A 19,953-nucleotide genomic window follows, 5' to 3' on the forward strand; every position below is an offset into this window, starting at 1 on the left:
TCTGAAGGGGTGTTCACTTTCTGTGGCTAACTACTTAGCACATTCCACATCCCAAAGTGAAGGTGATGTGTCTGGATAAGGCATTTTAAATAAGAACAAGTCAGTGTAAATATCTTTTTAAAAAATGTTATAACCAATTCTGAATTGTATATTTTTCATACCTTGACACTCATAATTACAGTATATAATAGAAAGTTATATCACTGAGATTTAACTGCAACAAAAATTATGTTAAAGACTATAACTAGGCTCACGCCTGTAATCCCAGCACTTTGGGAGGCCAAGAAGGGGAGATCACCTAAGGTCAGGAGTTCAATACCAGCCTGACCAACATGGTGAAACCCCATCTCTACTAAAAATACAAAAAATTAGCTGGGTATGGTGGTGCATGCCTGTAATCATAGCTACTTGGGAGGCTGAGGCAGGAGAATTGCTTGAACCCGGGAGGTGGAGGTTGCAGTGAATGAAGATTAGGCCACTGCACTCCAGCCTGGGTGAAAGAGCGAGACTCCATCTCAAAAAATAAATAAATAAAAATAAATAAATAAAGACTATAACTACAATAATGGCAAGCTTAACTTTGGTTTTACAACAAGGTAATCACTGCCCCTTCTACTGGAAAAAAAAATTAAATTTGTATTTTGTTTAAAGGTATTTTTATGAATACGAATTTTTTTTACAATATGTGACTTTGATTTTTAAAATATAGGCTGTTTATTTTTACTCTATCAAAATTACTCACTAATGTACTACTGTTAACAACCAAAGAAGTTAGATCAACAGAATAACAATAAAACTGCTAATGAACACTGAGTACTTCCTCTGTGCTTAAATGTTTTTTATGCATTAGTACATTTAATCCTCACAACCAACCCTATGAGTTGGCTAATTACCACCATCATATTACATGTTTCAATAACTTTTTTACTTTTGAAATTTCAGATCATCTTTTGAGAATGAGCCATATTCCCACCAGTTACTGCTGCTGGGAACGTAAAATGGTACAAACATCTTGGAAAACAGCTTGATGGCTTCTTAAAAAGTTAAAAATACATCTATTATTCATCATAGCTATTTCATTCCTGGATATTTACCCAAGAGATAATACATGTCCACACAAAGACTTGTACACGAAAGTTCATGGCAGCTTTCTTTGTAATAGCCAAATGTGGGTTGTAATTTGGGAAACAATCCAAATGTCCACTAACAGGTGAATAGGTACAAAAATGTAATACATCAGCCAGGCGTGGTGGCTCGCAGCTGTAATCCCAGCACTTTGGGAGGCCAAAGCAGGCGGATCACGAGGTCAGGAGTTCAAGAACAGCCTGGCCAACATGGTGAAATCCCGTCTTTACTAAAAATACAAAAATTAGATGGGCATGGTGGTGTATGCCTGTAAGCCCAGCTATTCGGGAGGCTGAGGCAGGAGAAATGCTTCAACCAGGACCCAGGAGGTGGAGCTTGCAATGAGCCGAGATCGCGCCATTGCACTCCAGCCTGAGCTACAGAGCGAGACTCCGTCTCAAAAAAAAAAAAAAAAAAGTAATACAGCCATACAACTGTATACTATTCAGTAATAAAAATGCATTACTAGTACATGGAACAACATGGATGAATCTCAAATCATTAGCTGAGTGAAAGAAGCCAGATGCAAAAGAGTACATACTGTGTGATTTCATTTATGTACAATTCTAAGAGATGCAACTTAATCTATTTTAACAGAAAGCAGATCAAAGGCTGCCTGCATTGTGTGTGTGTGTGTGTTGCAAAAGGACATGAAAATGTTCAGATTTGTAAGTGGCAGTTTCATGGGTTTATCTATTTGTCAAAACTAGTCGAGTTATATGTTCTAAATGTGTGCAGTTCCTTGCACACAAATTATACCTTAATAAAGTTGTAAAAAGAAAATGAATATCACGATCTATCCCTTGGCTACTTTTTTCCCTAATTTTTGGTCCTTAATTATTGTTTCAAACATTTTTTATCTTTCTGGGCTAGAGGTGTACATTGCATATGATTTATCCTCCACCCTACCTGTTTACACACTTTTGTCAAGCCCCCTAAAGCATGTCAACAAATAGCTCATTTACTCTTCTACCTGGGTAAGCCTTATTTTATCTATTTGCTTTTTCTGAATCGGTTTCTGTGAGCCTTTATGTGCAGAAATGTGTCTAATAACACACTGACTGGCAGATATTAAGTATTTTCACCTAGATCATCTGATACTGGGTAACTATCACAGTTGTTAGGCTTAACTAGCCACATTTACAGAGCAATCACACCAATAAAATAACAACTATCTCAGTTATCTTTTATTTGGCGGACACTGACCAACCTATGTGTTTTCCATCATCATTAGGATCATCATATTTTATATTTGCTAATAGTTGCAAACATTTATTAAATGTGTACTACGTTCCAGGCACTGTGCCTCACACTTTTCTCAGATGACCTCATTTAATCCTGGAGACGTATGTACTAACCCCCATTTTATAGGTGGGGAAAGGTTAGTGTAGCAGAATCGGAATTTGAATCCAGTTCTACACAACACCAACACTTTCTGTTGAGCTATACTGCCTGTCGACTCTAGGATAACCAGTAGAGCCTATGACAGTATCCTTTGTAGCAGTGGTAAGAACTTAGTGGGGAACAAGATGTGGGAATCATGGAACAGAATAACTCATTCAATCGGTCAATAAAAAAATTACTGAATGCCAACTGTATTTCCAGCATTGTTTGGGATGTAAGATAACAACAATGAACAACTGCTAAATTTAAGTTTCCACATTTTGTTATTCTTGTACTTAACTGGAAACAAAAAACATTCTTTAGACTCATGCAAGCACAGCAGATTCAAACGGTAACTTCATTAAATTATTACATAAATTTGTATGCTACTTTCCTCACTAGAATATAATCATTTGATACTGTTTTATAAAATACATAAAATGTAAATGCCTCCTTGCCAACTAATTTCAGTTTTAGAAATAAGATTTTTTTATTTTAAAAAGTAAGCTGGCTTCTTCCAGAATCCAAGTGTCTCTTTTGGCTGGACAACAGCAGCTGCCCCGACAAAAAATTCCTTTCTGATGCACACTTAATGGATACCATTTGAGCAGGGGAGAGGTGATTCATTGTCCCTATGCATTTTGCATTTTCTTTTTATCATACACAGCAGAATGCAGTTTTTGTAATACAGAGGGTTGTTCTTTTAGCTTCACCTTCAGTTCTAACGAACAAACGTTAATTGAATTCACTACTTTCCTTTATAGATGTGTATTTTATACTACAGTTTCTTCAAAAAAAGAATTTAAGATTTAAGATAACTAGTTCCTATGATCTGTAAGCCACATGAGTAGATGCTACGGGGTATACAGACATGAATGAGATCTAGCCTCTAATATAGTTTATTAAATAGGGGGAAAATCAGAAGTTTATATAAGTAACTGGTAGAAAGATTAAATGAGCCATTGAAGGCTGGCCTAGGAACTTATCTATCACTTACATTTTTTTTTCCCCCTTTGAGAGGGGGTCTCTGTTGCTTAGGCTGGAGTGTTATGGCACAATTGTAGCTCATTGCAGCATCGAATTCTGGGCTCCAGTGATCCTCCCACCTCAACCTCCCAGGCTGCTAGGACTATAGGCATGCACCACTATACCCAGATCATTTTTTTCTATTTTTTTAGATAAAGGATCTCACTATGTTGCCCAGGCTGGTCTTGAACTCCTAATCCCAAGCCATCCTGTCATCTCAGCCTCCTAAGTGCATATACAACATTATTTCTATCAAAATCCAGAAAACTAACTTCTATTCGCTAGAAATGCTCATCACTTACACTCTGGAGACCATCTGTATTGAGTTTCTTCATTTATTTTACTAGTAAACCAAATTTAATGCCAAGCAAGAGGACATTCATTTCTCCTTTAGACTTAAAATGGTAAATTTCTTACCCAAAGAAAAGGGGAAGAATAGAGAACAAAGACCAACCATGTGTTAAGAAAAAAACACTACAAGTCTCTTAAATATATTCCTTGAATGTTCTTCCCATCTCCTGAACAATCACTAAATCACTTCAATAAGTTATTTTATAAATGCTATCTCCTCTTCTAGATAGCAAGCTGCCTAGGGACAGGAACCAGTATGTCTTTATGTAATAGCATAGAGATACACTGCAAATGGTAGGTGATTAATAATGTTCTAACCCAAATTAGTGGCTAATCTGGACCTCTGGATTCATGTAATCGGTAGTACTTACCTCCCATTATCTCACAGAATGCAACATTTCAAGGGGGAAACCGAACCACAACTAGCAATGTCAACAACTGTAGTGTGGTATGTCCCCCACCAGATTACTTAAGGATATATGTGTGTTGCTTGAACCATGAAGGCTGGACAGGGAGCCAAGGCCACAGTGCCTAGCTGAGGAGCAGGTGTCCCTGAGAACCCAAACATCCCAGGGCACACCTCAAAACATATCAAGGAAAACAGTCTCATCGTGCATACACAGTAGGCAAACAGCCAGCATATAAGCTTAAAAGCAGCTTAGAGATAAGAGGCAGGGTGACTCTAGAGCTGCCCAGAAATGTCCAGTAGGTAAGTCCTAGTAAACTCATCTATTCATCAAGCTGGACTTGCCCAAATTATTCTTTGGTCACTCGATGCCTTCCCAATTTGGGGGGACGTTATAGTCCTGAGTTTTCCTTCTAACAACTGCCACATTCATCATTCGGAACCAGGCCAATGACAGGAGGGAATATTAAAATATCCAACTATTACACCATCAAAACCTTCAGGACATCTTGAAAAGATGGAATATTTCTCCACCTGAGAAATAGTTATTCTTAACAAACCTGTTCAGGTGCTTCTTTAGTAACTGCCGTAACGTCAAAACTATTACGTCTCTTCCCCATGAATATATTTTTCCTAAGACAAAAAAAAAAAAATTTTAATGAATATATTTTAAACTGTCAACAAAAATTATGAGAAAAAAATTTGTGAAATATTCTATGTAAAAATTCAAAATAATTCCACTGACGTACATCAAACATCTTAGCTAAATTGCCACATTTTTAGGACTGATAGACTAAAAACAGAAATGTGCACTTGAAGTTTTGCTTCATAATACAACAAATCAGTTACAGCAACTTAATTTCCAAAATATCTAATTGAAAAGATTAGCTCAATTAGCATTAATTTTTATTTGTTCCCTTTTATATTAAGTTTTAAAAACTATGTTGTGAAAAACTATAAAACTACACTAAAAAGAAGCTGTTAAAGTCAACATTTGTTTTTAAGGGCAGAAAACACTGCAATGATTAATTACAAATTATAATTACAAAGGAATGCATAGGTAAATCACAACATTCCCTTTCATAAAGCATTCTGTAAAATAACTTTCTTTACATGACGATTTTTAATTAACTATTGAAATTAATACCAGAGTTAATAAGTAACATTTTCTTGCAAACTTGATAATCAACTGCTTTATGCATCAATTTACATATTTACTTGAATAAACTTACTGGCAGATTAAAATCCAGTTTATAAACTGGAGGGTTAATTTTAATAATAATTTCAAATTCTTTTTTTATGGACTAAGTTACTTTTCTCTACTAAATAGAACTGGAAAAAATGCAAATACCATATGAACGTTAAATAATGTGATCTCAAGTCATACAAGTTTTCCTCTAGCAGGTTCCTAAGTTATTTGTAAACAAAGGCTTTTCTGCTCCAGAACTTTCCTCAGTGCCTTGCATTCTTCTCCCTCAACCGAACGTCCGGTGAACAGGATGGTGGATTAAAGCAAGTCACGGCAGAGAGGAAATGCCTTGGTAAAGCACTGAACTTCAAAAGAGGAATGCACAACAAAGAAAGGGAATGGACATTTGCTGAGCACCTACTGTGTACCAGAGAGTTTATACGTGTTGCTTTTCTATTCCTCAAGAAAGCCATTTAAGCTAGATTTCACTTTCAGCATTTTATAGCTGGGGAAACAGGCTGATGGAGGCTATAAAAGGTGCCCGGTCACAGAATTAGTCAATGGCAATGCCAACATTCTGAGGCAGGCCAGTGTGAACTGTCAATTTCCAAAAGAAGCAATAAGTCCAGGCCTGGGTTGTCTGGGGTTGGTACCCCAGACCCTGCCCGAGTCATAGCAGGGTGAACAACTTGGCATCTCACCATTGCTTCCCCTTACTCCCTTTAGCTGGCTTTTTAACACACTGAAGGCACAGGAACCCCTTTCCTACTTGTTTAGCTTCTCCTTTGCCACCTAATTTTTAAAATATTAAATATCATATCTAATATTAAAAATCAAACATGCCATCCCAATGTAGTTGCACAGTATTATATGCAAGCTGAATGATTCAGTTAAATTTTCTCAAGTATTAACTGACTCAGTTAAATATTCTTAAGTAAAACTCCAAGAACACTTTCTACTTTATTCAATAATGTAACAGATAAGAAATCACTTTAAATTAGTAATTCAAATAATATTCCAAAGTCACCATAAACTCTTGAACTTCGTGTGTTAACTGCTAACCACCTTTTCCAACTTTCCTGTATAAATCAGCAATTTAACACCCAGGAGTTAACTCAAGTGCCTGATTTTACTTAAAATAAATCCACGGAGGCCGGGTGTGGTGGCTCACGCCTGTAATCCCAGCACTTTGGGAGGCTGAGGCAGGCAGATCACGAGGTCAGGAGATCGAGACCATCCTGGCTAACACAGTGAAACCCCATCTCTACTAAAAATACAAAAAATTAGCCGGGCGTGGTGGCGGGCACCTGTAGTCCCAGCTACTCAGGAGGCTGAGGCAGGAGAATGGCGTGAACCTGGGAGGTGGAGCTTGCAGTGAGCCGAGATCCCACCACTGCACTCCCGCCTGGGTGACAGAGCGAGACTCCATCTCAAAAACAAACAAACAAACAACAACAAAAAAAACAAATCCACGGAATACACAATGTATTGAAAACACTCCAATTGTGAGCATATCCTGCTATAAAGACAGGTTAGGCCGGGTGCGGTGGCTCACGCCTGTAATCCCAACACTTTAGGAGGCCGAGGTGGGTGGATCACTTGAGGTCAGGAGTTACCAGCTCGGCCAACATGATGAAACCCCGTCTCTACTAAAAATACAAAAATTAGCTGGCGTAGTGGTGCACCCCTATAATCCCAGCTACTGGGGAGGCTCTCAGGGGAATCACTAGAACCCAGGAGGCAGAGGTTGCAGTGAGCTGAGATGGCACCACTGCAGTCCAGCCTGGGCGACAGAGTGAGACTCCATGTCAAAAAAAAAAAAAAACAAAAAAAAGACAAGTTAATTTTTGTCAGGCCATGCCAAATATCTGGCTCCTCCTTCCCAACTACCACTTTCAGGATTTAAAGGAGAGAAACAATAGAAACTTTATGCAAATATAGAACAACTTTAGATTCTAAAATAACTATGTAAGACATGGCTCAGCATCTTTAAGAACTTCAAATGGCCACAAATAATCTACCATTTTAAGGTATAGGGTGCAATGGCACGATCTTGGCTCACTGCAACCTCCACCTCCCGGATTCAAGCAATTCTCTTGCCTCAGTCTCCTGAGTAGCTGGGATTGCAGGCGCCCGTAACCACATCCAGCTAATTTTTATATTTTTAGTAGAGATGGGGTTTCACCATGTTAGCCACGCTGGTCTCAAACTCCTGACCTCGTGATCCGCCTGCCTCGGCCCTTCAAATTGCTGGGATTACAGGTGTGAGCCAACGCGCCCGGCCTACGCCTTTCTTTCTTTTTGTTGATGGTGGGTCATGTCTCTAACGTATAACAAAAGATAAGCATGTATAGAGATATAAAGGGTAAATGAATACACAGTATTAGGCATTTTTATTTATTTATTTATTTATTTATTATTATTATTTTGAGATGGAGTCGCACTCTGTCGCCCAGGCTGGAGTGCAACGGGGCAATTTCGGCTCACTGCAACCTCCACCTCATGGGTTCATGCCATTCTCTTGCCTCAGCCTCCCTAGTATCTGGTACTACAGGCGCCCGCCACCACACCTGGCTAATTTTTTTTTGTATTTTTAGTAGAGACAGGGTTTCACCATTTTAGCCAGGATGGTCTCAATCTCCTGACCTCGTGATCCGCCCACCTTGGCCTCCCAAAGTGCTGGGATTACAGGCATAAGCCACTGCGCCCGGCCAGCATTTATATTTAAAATGAAAAATAATGTTTCTCACAAAATACTCACTTGTTCAGAATTCAGTCAGCTCTATTTATTCTTAATCAAAGGACCCCTATTCATCATGGGTAGATGTGAAGCATGGCCCATTTTGATTTAAGGTATAGAAAAATGCAGGACTGGCTAAATCCAGCACATGGTTCCCTCTCTAGGAAGTGGTATACAGAGAGTAAGAACACAGATGTAAATGCATTCATAATGCTCACATATCCAACAGCAATAATACACACATGCAATAAGGTAAATCTACAGTCAAGGTAAAACCAAACTACACAAACAAAACCCAGCAGACTACAAAGCCTGATATCTGTTTCTAAGATCAGCGGTCTTCTCCTAGCCAGGATAATTGTTATAGCCTTGGTCAAATTGAATCTGATGCTCTGGTCTTATATTAACTCTAGCTGTAGCACATTTGGCAATTTTCATATCTCATATTTTGTTACTGAAACTGAAATAATAAAAAGGTAAAGTGCATTAGAAATCTTAGCTACAGCCGGGCACAGTGGCTCACGCCTGTAATCCCAGCACTGTGGGAGGCCAAGGCGGGTGGATCACCTGAGGTCGGGAGTTCGAGATCAGCCTGGCCAAAATGGAGAAACCCCGTCTCTACTAAAAGTACAAAATTAGCCGGGCATTATGGCAGGCACCTGTAATCCCAGCTACTCAGGAGGCTGAGGCCAGAGAATCGCTTGAACACAGGAGGTGGAAGTTGCAGTGAGCCGACATCGTGCCTCTGCACTCCAGCCTGGGCAACAAGAGCGAAACGTTGTCTCGAAAAAAAAAGAACAAAAAAAAAAAACCTTAGCTACAGAACAGTAATAAACTTTCTTAAACAGGAGAGTGATATCACTTAATTCTTATTTCATTGCTATGCACTAATTATACAGCATACAAAGTTATGTTTAAATAAAAAAATCATCTATTAACATTCACAAAACACAGAACATTATGATTTATGTTTACTTCCATCTTTTTTTCTTTTTGAGACAGAGTCTTGCCCATCTTTTAAAGATGTTCTTCAGAAATCTTCACTTCAAACATAAAAGGGTCACATGAAAAATTATTTCAAAAAGGGCTGGGCGCGGTGGCTCACGCCTGTAATCGCAGCACTTTTGGAGGCCGAGACAGGCGGATTACAAGGTCAGGAGATAAGAGACCATCCTGGCTAACACAGTGAAACCCTGTCCCTACTAAAAATACAAAAAAATTAGCCGGGTGTGGTGGTGGGCGTCTGTAGTCCCAGCTACTGGGGAGGCTGAGGCAGGAGAATGGCGTGAACCCAGGAGGCGGAGCTTGCAGTGAGCCGAGATCATGACACTGCACTCCAGCCTGGGCAACAGAGCGAGACTCCGTCTCAAAAAAATAAAAGAAAAATTATTCCGAAAAAAATGAAAGTACAATCAGTATCTGTATACTTATCATCTACATTCAATAACTAAATTAAAACCAAGAGGCAGACATATTTATTTATTGCCTTGTATTTGTTCAAACACAAACAAAATGAGTCACTGAACTGACAGTCCAGAGAGCTGTGTTTTCCTTTTTTTTTTTTTGAGGTGGAGTCTCGCTCTGTCACTCAGGCTAGAGTGCAGTGGCGCAATCTCAGCTCACTGCAAGCTGCGCCTCCTGGGTTCATGCCATTCTCCTGCCTCAGCCTCCCGAGTAGCTGAGACTACAGGCACCTGCCACCACGCCTGGCTAATTTTTTTGTATTTTTAGTAGAGAAGGGGTTTCACCATGTTAGGATGGTCTCAATCTCCTGACCTCGTGATCCACCCGCCTTGGCCTGCCAAAGTGCTGGGATTACAAGCGTGAGCCACTGCGCCCGGCCTTATCTTTTTCTTTTTTTAAAAATACAATTTCTTTCAGAGATAGGGTCTCTGTCGCTCAGGCTGGAGTGCAGTGGTGCCATCATAACTCAATGCCACCTCAAACTCTGGACTTAAGCCATCCTCCAGCCTCAGCCCTCAAAGTAGCTAGAACTACTGGCACACGCCACCATGGCCAGCTAATTTTTTTATGGTTTGTAAAGATGGGGTCTTGTTTTGCTGCCCAAACTGGTCTCAAATTCCTGGCCTCAAGTGATCCTCTCACCTAAGCCTCACAAAGTGCTGGGATTACGGGCGTGAGCCATCACACATGACCATTTCTTTTAACTTCCTGAAATACATCTGGTACACATGCTCACTGGGAACAACAGATTTAGATCACTCTCCAAAATGAAGCAGTGTTACCACTTACTACAATGTAGGCAGCAAGGAGTCTAACGTAGCACAAATAATGAGAGATGAAGAGAGTAAGTGGAAAGATATCAGCTTAAACATAAGAATAAGAGGAAAAAGAGAAGGAAACAGACCTGAAGATTGCTACACTGTGCATAAAACCAGCAAGCTATTTAACTGAAAAAAAAAAATTACTTTTCTCAGAAAAGCTATCTTATTCTGTTATTTTTAATAACATTACTGAATTTATCATTTCTTGTTTCATGGACAAGAAACTGTAACTTCCTAAAAGGAAAGTAACTATTCAATTGGTCTCTTAAAACTATATCTTACTTAAGACATATGTTTTTTAAAAACTTGAATTGCTAAAATTCCACTTATATGGTATATTCTATATGTAAATTCCACTTACGTGGTCTATATTATGTATATTACTTACTAGCCACATGAAAATGGCCTATTTTGAGATATAAACATTACTAACCTAATGGTTTGATTCACTTACCTAATTAGGTCTCTCTCCATCTCTCTGTGCCCCTGACTCTTCCTCATGCTACGGAGCTGCCTGAGCAGTTCTGGCTTGCCTGCTTGTCAAAACAGAGCAGCAGATGCAGCTGCTACCAACTGAGGACTCAGGGGCTCATTTCTGAAAAAGAAAATGAAAACCAAATGAGAAAGAAAAAAGAGAGATTGCTTATTATGCCAGTAGTTTAGTGAAAAGTAAAATGATTTTTTGGGGAAAACTTTCTATTGTTCAAAAAAGTATCATTCAATTCAATTTCTGACAAAAGCAAGAATTCTCAACTATTAGGTATCAGTTTTATATAAACTTTGAAATGTTAACTCAGGACAATATATTAACATGGAGGGATGAGGGATCAGCATCAAACATTATAAATTAGTGGAATGTTCAACTAGATGCTATCGCATTTCAAAAACAATACATGTTGCAAGCAAATATTGAGGCAGCTTAACCTGTTCACAGAAGCTTTACTCATAATAGCCCCAAACTGGAACCAACCTAAGGTCTGTTGTTAGAATGAAAAAACAAATTGTGAGATATCCAAACAATGGAAGAGTACTCAGCTCATGCCAACATGACTGACTCTCACAGACATTCGATCAAGTGAAAGAAGTTGCACACAGAATATATTCTGTATGATTCCATTGCTGTCAAGTGCCAGAACAGGCAAAACTAATCTGAGGTGAAAAAACAAAACAGCAATTGCCTCAGGACAGAAGGTTACTGACTGGGAAGGTGAAAATGGGAAACACAGTGTCTTGGTTAAGTGTGTGGGTTACATGGGCTTATCCATTTGTCAAAATCCTCCAGCCACCATGTGGTGAGAAAGCCCAGGCCACAAAGAAAGCCACATGTAGGTGTTTCTGCTAACACCCTCAGCTAAGGTCTCAGCTGACAGCCAGCATCAACTGCCAGACCTATGAGTGAGCAAACTGCAGATGATTCCAGCCTCAGATTTCTAAGTCTTCCATCTGAGGCCCCAGACATCAGAGAGCACAGACTGGCCTTCTCCACTGTGTTCCAGCCAAATTGCTAACCCACAGAATCTGTGAGCATAATGAGTGAATGTTTTATGCCACTAAGTTTGGGAGGTAGTGTAACCATGGTAACCATATCATTGGGGATTTAATATATAATACAAAGAAAAGCAGGCTATGCATGAAGCTATGAAGACAGTGCCTCATGAAGCAAAGATCATGACTCATCTAATCCCATGCATCCTGGAAGTCCTTGAAAAGCAGGGAGGGGAGGCAAAAATCATTAAAAGACACCTTTTAAAAACTCAAAAAAGATGCACCTCATTCACCAGTCTTTTGATGTAGGACCAAAACCTCTTTTTTAAACACAGGACCACTGATAAAAGGTTCTAAGACATATATTGTATATATATCACACCCATCCTGCAATATTTTCAATTTTGGTTTAAGTGGAAAAGTGGACCAAGAATGTGAGACAGCTTATAAAGCAATCTAAGGGTACGATGCTCCTGCGTATGTATATTTGTCTCACTCATGCCTAATCGGAAAGAAATTGTTTATGTGACCTTTACTGACTCTTTCCAAAGCATTGAACTCACCTTACCATTTCTGCAATAGTCAATTAAATTATAATAAAGGGCATGAGGGGTCATAGACAGGTCTGGTAGCCTTAAAAATGCCATTCTTGATAAGTATTTATATATGTTTGTGTGTGTTATTTACTTCCATATACTTATATAACTGTTTTCTTTCTAAAGGAGGAGGAGGAGGAAGTACCTATTATGGGTACTGATTGTCTGAATTAGCTTACTCTACTACCCAATTATACTTTCCAGAGTTATTTTTGATACCACGTAGAAACCAAGAAGTTCCATTAAAATGTTAAACCATTCTGGGAAACAGAAGCCTATATTATGTTTGTTCTGATAAGGGAAGTCAGTGATGGGTATCCTAAGCCACACACCTTACTACTTGAATTAATGACATCACTGAAATACATCATTATGTATCACTAAAAAAAAAAAAAAAAACTGCCACTTAACCTACAACACAATGCCAAGATATCACTGATTGCACTTAGAATTAAATATAACACCCTTTTAACAAGCACAAGTAATTATAATGCTCTGAAGAAGCCAAGAAAGCTGAAAGCACGGATAGTTATTGGTCAAAGGAAGTTATATACAGCAGTTGTAATCAACATGCTAAAACTTTATTCCAGAAAAAAAATCTTTAAAATGGAAAATTTCAAATAAACGAGTCTTTTACAGACATGACGCTACCTTCAAATCAAAATGTAAATGATATTGTTAATTAACAGCTTAAAGAGGCAGTTAAGTGTCAGTTAATAACACCGATAAATATGTAAGAGTGTGGAATTTTCAATGAGATCACTTCTCTTTTCCTTTCACTGGATTGTGTGCAGATATCCTCTTGTTATTTAAATATAATACAATAACAGCATTTCTCAAGCAATTATTAGAGTCCCTGTGTTTACAAGCTGATATTTACTCTTCATTAATTCAACATCTCCCAAGTACTTGTATTAAAAATATTTTTGCCAAAAGAAAAAGCTTACTGGAGTTTCAAAAATTAGTTTCAAACGGCCGAGTACAGTGGCTCACGTCTGTAATCCCAGCACTTTGGGAGGCCAAAGCAGGTGGATCACAAGTTCAAAAGATCGAGACCATCTTGGCTAACACGGTGAAACCCCGTCTCTACTAAAAATACAAAAAATTAGCCTCGCGTGGCGGCATGCGCCTGTGGTCCCAGCTACTCAGGAGGCTGAGGCAGGAGAATGGTGTGAACCCGGGAGGCGGAGCTTGCAGTGAGCCGAGACTGCGCCACTGCACTCCAGCTTGGGTGACACAGCGAAACTCTGTCTCAAAAAACAAAAACAAAACAAAACAAAAAAAATTAGTTTCAAACAACATTCAAATTACAATTAAATTTACCTCTTCTTTGGAGCATGCTCTGTAGCTCTTTGAGGCCCACCAGTTGTAGCTTTTAAGTGGACTTCTGTTGGGTGGCTTTGTTGTTTGTATATTTACTGTGCTCAATTCAACTTTCGTGCCCTTAATAATGTCTAACAAGTCTTTTTCCCTGTTTTCCTTTACACTGTCTTAGTTCTCTGAAGTCTTCTTGGAAGTCTCAACAGTTCACACTGCTCAACTTTCTTGCTACGGATCACGCTGTTAATGCCAAAATATCTTTGGATATTATTTTTTGTCCTGGAAAGACGCATTAAAAAAATGAAAAATACAATGCAGGCTAATAAAGAAAAAAACTATATGTCTAAATTTTTTTCAATTCAAGCCCTTTCTATTTGCTTTTTATAATTATTGTTAACAACCATAGCAGCAGCAACTTACCATTTATTAGCATACACTACATGCCTCACCTTGTGCAATATGTTTTATGTATGTTTCTCATACCCACATTAACTCCCTAAGGTCTCCATTTTGCAGATAAGGAAACTGAAAATCAGAGAACTTACCTAAGGTCATGCACCTCACAGCTCACTAAGGCCTAAGACACACTGGGGTGCCACAAATAAGTAGAGGTATGCTGAGATATTGATCACCTGCTCCTTGGGGTGGCCAGGAGATGCCTGGGGGTGCTGGTGCTCCCAAATCTGTTCCTTCCCACCATTTACCCCAGAGTTCGGTAGAAAAACTCTGACATGGTTAATAAATGACAATTTATTATTGTCAAACCCGGATCTGACTGACTGCAAGTCCTTGATCTTAACATGATATAACACATCTTTAAAAAGTTATAATTAGGCCGGGCGCGGTGGCTCACTCCTGTGATCCCAACATTCCAGGAGGCTGAGGCGGGTGGATCACGAGGTCAGGAGTTTGAGACCAGCCTGGCCAACATAGTGAAACCCCATCTCTATTCAAAATACAAAAACTGAGCCGAGCGTGGTGGCATGCGCCTGGAATTCCCAGCTACTTGGGAGGCTCAGGCAGGAGAATCGCTTGAATCCGGAAGTCGGAGGTTGCAGTAAGCCTAGATCATACCACTACACTCCAGCCCAGGCGACAGTGCAAAATTCGTCTCAATTAAAAAAAAAAAAGTTATAATTAAATATGAAAATAAATTTCTATCAATCAAAAAGATTACTTTCAGAAACTGAGTGGGTGTTATTTTAATCTGATCATCATTTTCATCGAGCTACATGCCACTTAACCCATAACCACTTGTAAGCTAAGATAAAATGGAACAGAAAAGAGAATAATCAATGGCTAGAAATGTCATTTTTGCTTTCTTCATTAGACACATTTATGAAAGAGAACACCACAAATGATTACATCTATATTAGACTCATGCAAAAGATGTCCTAATTCTAAGTAACCCAAATACCCAATTTTATTCTGTGGGGTTAAAAATCTCTTTTTGTATTTGATTACTGAAGAACTTTAAAAACTCTGAATGTGTTTCAGTAAGAGGGTATATTTAAAAAATCATTCATTAAATATAGTGAATATCTACTCTGTGCTGGGCACTATACTAGGTGCCGACAATATATTAGTAAATATGAACTTCATGTTCCCTACCTTTATGAAGCTGATGTGCTACAGCACTGCTTCTCAAACTTTAATATGCATAGAAATCATTATTTTTTTTTGAGACAGGGTCTCAGTCTGTCACACAGGCTGGAGTGCAGTGGCGTGATCTTGGCTAACTGCAGCCTCAACCTCCCCGGGCTCCAGTGATCCTCCCACCTCAGCCTCCTGAGTAGTTGGGACTAATTATCTATAGACACAGGTTTCCCCATGTCACGCAGGAACTCCTGGAATCTGGCCACGTAGAACTCCTATCGCCCACCTAGGCCTCCCTAAGTGCTGGGATTACAGGCCTGGGCCACTGTGCCTGGCCCATAGAAATTATCTATGCTGCTTGCTAAAATACAGATTCTTTGGTCCCACCAAACTACTCTGATTCAGTAGCTTTTTCTAGGAGACACTTGAGAATTTGCATTTCTAACAAACTCCCAGGTGTTGCTAATGCTGCTGGTCAGGGGACCACATTACAGTAGCTATGTTACCTATGTTACTTAATCCTTACAATCTTAAAGGACAGATTTTATTATTCTCGTTTTACAGAACAAACTGCTGCCCACAGATGTTAAGTTCGTGGTTACAAATCTCTAGAGGTTATACAAATCTCATAGGCAGCTGACTTAAAACACAGGATTTCTGAGATTCTTAGTTTGTAAGTTTGAAATGGGGTTCAGGGATCTGCATTTTAAATAAGGCCCAGATGCTTCTGATGCAGGTGAGCTCAAGAGCCTGTATCAGACCTTAGGCTAAATACTATATCAAGTTCTCAAAGCCAGAAAATAGTAGCCACAGGCTAAGGATAGTTGCATTAAAGAGAAAATGCAATTTCAAAAAATGCTGAAACAAACTATTTGATCTGCTTATGAAAACGTCAGAGGCTGTCAAATCAGGCACTTTTAAATTAGAATGAAAAAACAATTGCAAACGAGTATCCTCATACTAAGTACACAACACACTCTCATAATATTCAATATATGGTACAATCTAGGAAAATAATCTATTATTTTACATTTAAAGTTAATATTGGCTGGGTGCAGTGGCTCACACCTGTAATCCCAACACTTTGGGAGGCTGAGGCGGGTGGAACACCTGAGGTCAGGAGTTCAAGACCAGCCAGGCCAACATAATGAAACCCTGTTTCCACTAAAAATTACAAAATGAGCCCAGCGTGGTGGCATGTGCCTGTCCTTTAAAATTGTAAGGATTAAGTAACATAGGTAACATAGCTACTGTACTCAGGAGGATGAGGTACAAGAACCACTTGAACCCAGGAGACAGAGGCTGCAGCGAGCCGAGATCATGCCACTGCACTCCAGCCTGGGACACACAGCAAGACTCTGTCTCAAAAATAATTAATAATAATAAATAAAGCTGGCCGGGAGCAGTGGCTTACACCTGTAATCCAAGCACTTTGGGAGGCTGAGGGGGCAGATCACCTGAGGTCGGGAGTTCGAGACCAGTGTGACCAATATGGAGAAACCCCATCTCCACTAAAAATACAAAATTAGCCAGGTGTGGTGGTGCATGCCTGTAGTCCCATCTATTTGGGAGGCTGACGCAGGAGAATCTCTTGAACATGGGAGGCAGAGGTTGCGGTGAGTCGAGATCAGTCTGGGCAGTAAGAGCGAAACTCCGGCTCTAAATAAATAAATAAAGTTAATATTAAAGGTATTTTAACAGAAAGGTGGTAATCAGGGGAATGAATCTCACATATAATCTTTACTACCGTGTTTTCTTTCAAGACTGCTTTCATACCACAGAAAGCAATCTACATTACAGGAAAATCATGTATAAGTAGCTCCATAAAACTAACATAATAAAATTCTAAACCTAACCTCCCGAGTTTGTTTCCACTGACAGCCTCGCATCAGTACTTCAAATGCAACACCTTCAAAACGACATTCAAGATGTCCCCTTTCAGACTGACTTTCCATTTTTCACACTTCTATATTAAAATGCCCCTGACATAAACAGATTTTTTTTGTTTTCTAAAAACTATAACATATGTAAAAACCTTTCTCAACCCCGAATCTGCATTCTTCTGCTAACATTAAGGATACCAACTCCAACGCAGCCAGTTGAAATCTTTGCTATCTCTGACCACCCTACCATTATCCCATGATGTCACATCCCCTTAATTCTACCTGTGCAATTTTTCTCCTCCATTCAGCTGGTCCTTCCCATCTTCACTGCTACTAACCTGCTTCAGCGCTGTACTTAACCAAACTGGCTTCTGAGTGTTATGCATGGAAGTTACACAGTGGAATTAGGCTTTCATAACAATAAAGTACTCGGAGGATAAACAGCAAAACCAAGTATGCTGCAACATCTTTTCTTTCCTGGCTAACTTCAACCAGTGGTCCTTCAGATTTCATCAGACTTTTCTTCCAGAAAGGATATCCCGAGTCGCCCCTGCAATAGTTAGGTGTCCCTATTTGCTCCTCCGACAACTATTTGTTGGATGAATAGTGTACACTACCTCAGCAATTACTTCACTACACAGCACTTGAATTGTCTACTTGCTGGAACTACACGCTCCGTGATGACAAGACTGTCTTACTTGGGGTTTATGACCAGTACTGGCACGCTGTAAAGTTTTCCAATAATGAACTAAAGAATAAATGAAGGAAAGAGAAATGAGACTATCAAATAAATCTTGGGAAGCAAAAGATAAGACAACTTCGCTTTTGGAGCTTGGATAAACTGACAGGAGTTGATGACAAGACGAATGAGGCACAGAGACCAGCTTGTAATCGCAGCACTGTTTTCCACGCACGTTATGACCTTGGGCAAGTCATCTTATCTTTCTGGGATTTTTCTTTTCTCAGATGTAAAGCAATAGCTTCTAAAACCCAGCAGGTAATAACTTCGACCCCAGGAAGTCGGAGGATAACTGAATGTACAGCACGGGGCACGGGGATGCCCGAGGACCTGCGGGGCCAAGAGCGCTGAACTGCAGTACCTGACCGTTCCATGCCGAGCAGCGAGTAGCAAAACTGCAGTCGCTGATGTCTCCGGGCTTCCAGGGGACAAAGGGTGGCAGGAAAGGGTGCTAAGAGGTAGAAACGCCGAGACTCTAGGAAACACCGCGGAGACACAAAGCCAACCAAGGAGCGCAACTGTAACAGTGCGTCCCCATGCCGAACACATCCCCCGCGCTCTCTTCCGTTTCCGGTCTGGCTTGTTCCCCTCCCTTTGCTTTCCGGTGTACAACAGCGGTGGGTAACTGTGTTCCGGACTCGCCCGCGGGCCGGGCGGAGCCAGCTACCTCCAGGCGACCCCACCCACCCCGCGATTCTATTCCTAGAGACTGAATCCTCGCCAGTGTTCAGCAAGGTTCGCTGGCCTAGGAGGATCGTAGACCGCCGAGACCGCCGAACAAGATAGTGGAGGGCATGATCAGTTGTGCAAAAACTACAGACGCAGTCTATTTTTATGTTGTTGTTGTTTTTTTTCTGAGACGGAGTCTCCCTCTGTCGCCCAGGCTGGAGCGCAGTGGTGCGATCTCAGCTCACTGCAACCTCCGCCTCCCGGGTTCAAGCAATTCTCCTGCCTCAGCCTCCTGAGTAGCTAGGATTACTGGCGTGCGCCACCACGCCCGGCTAATTTTTTTTTTTTTTTTAAATTTTTTTGTACTTTTAGTAGAGACGGGGTTTCACCATGTTGGCCAGGCTGGTCTCGAACTTGTGACTTCGTGATCCGCCTGCCTAAGCCTCCCAAAGTGCTGGTATTACAGGCGTGAGCCACCGCGTCCAGCCGATCAGTCTGTTCTGTAACAGACACTACTGTACGTTGTTTGGAGGGAAAGGGTCTACAGCGTTCATCACATTCTCAAACTAAAGAGGTTTAAAAAAATTACCATAGGACCTGGTGCCCGATGAAATAGGGTTTCTTTTCAGTCTTTATTCTTGATGTAGAGTCAAAATAACACTTAAGTTTCATTTTTCACAAGTGATTTTAGGCCGGGCGCGGTGGCTCACGCCTGTAATTTCAGCACTTTAGAAGGCCGAGACGAGTGGATTACCTGAGGTCAAGAGTTCCAGACCAGCCTGGTCAACACGAGGAAACCCCGTCTCTACTAAAAATGCAAAAATTAGCCGGGCGTGGTGGCGCACGCCTGTAAATCCAGCTACTCGGATTCTCCGCGGGCGCGCGGGAGGCTGCGAGCCCAGACCCGGGGAGTTCGGCTGTCAGAGGCAGGTGCAGGGAACCGGCTCGGCGGGAGCATGGGAAAAAGCTGACACGCTCTCGCGAGTTCCCACTTAGGGAACTTAAAGGAGAGTTTTAATTTGTCCTCCCTGCCGTTCGGGGGCGCGTGCGCGTGTGCTGTCCGACTAGCCCGCGCTGTAGTGAGCCCCGCGGCTGCCGCTGCCCCCTTAGACCCAATCAGAGGGTGGGTGGGAGGTGACACCGGTCAGCCTTTCGCGCCC

General features: G+C 40.6%; 1 pseudogene; it reads right to left on the reverse strand.

Annotated features, from left to right (window-relative positions):
• Positions 1 to 9: 9 nt before the first annotated feature.
• On the reverse strand, positions 10 to 18,673 carry LOC129011319 (small ribosomal subunit protein mS31-like; annotated as a pseudogene).
• Positions 18,674 to 19,953: the final 1,280 nt, after the last annotated feature.

This window comes from Pongo pygmaeus, chromosome 14, assembly GCF_028885625.2.
Source record: "Pongo pygmaeus isolate AG05252 chromosome 14, NHGRI_mPonPyg2-v2.0_pri, whole genome shotgun sequence".
Taxonomy (NCBI): Eukaryota; Metazoa; Chordata; class Mammalia; order Primates; family Hominidae; genus Pongo; species Pongo pygmaeus.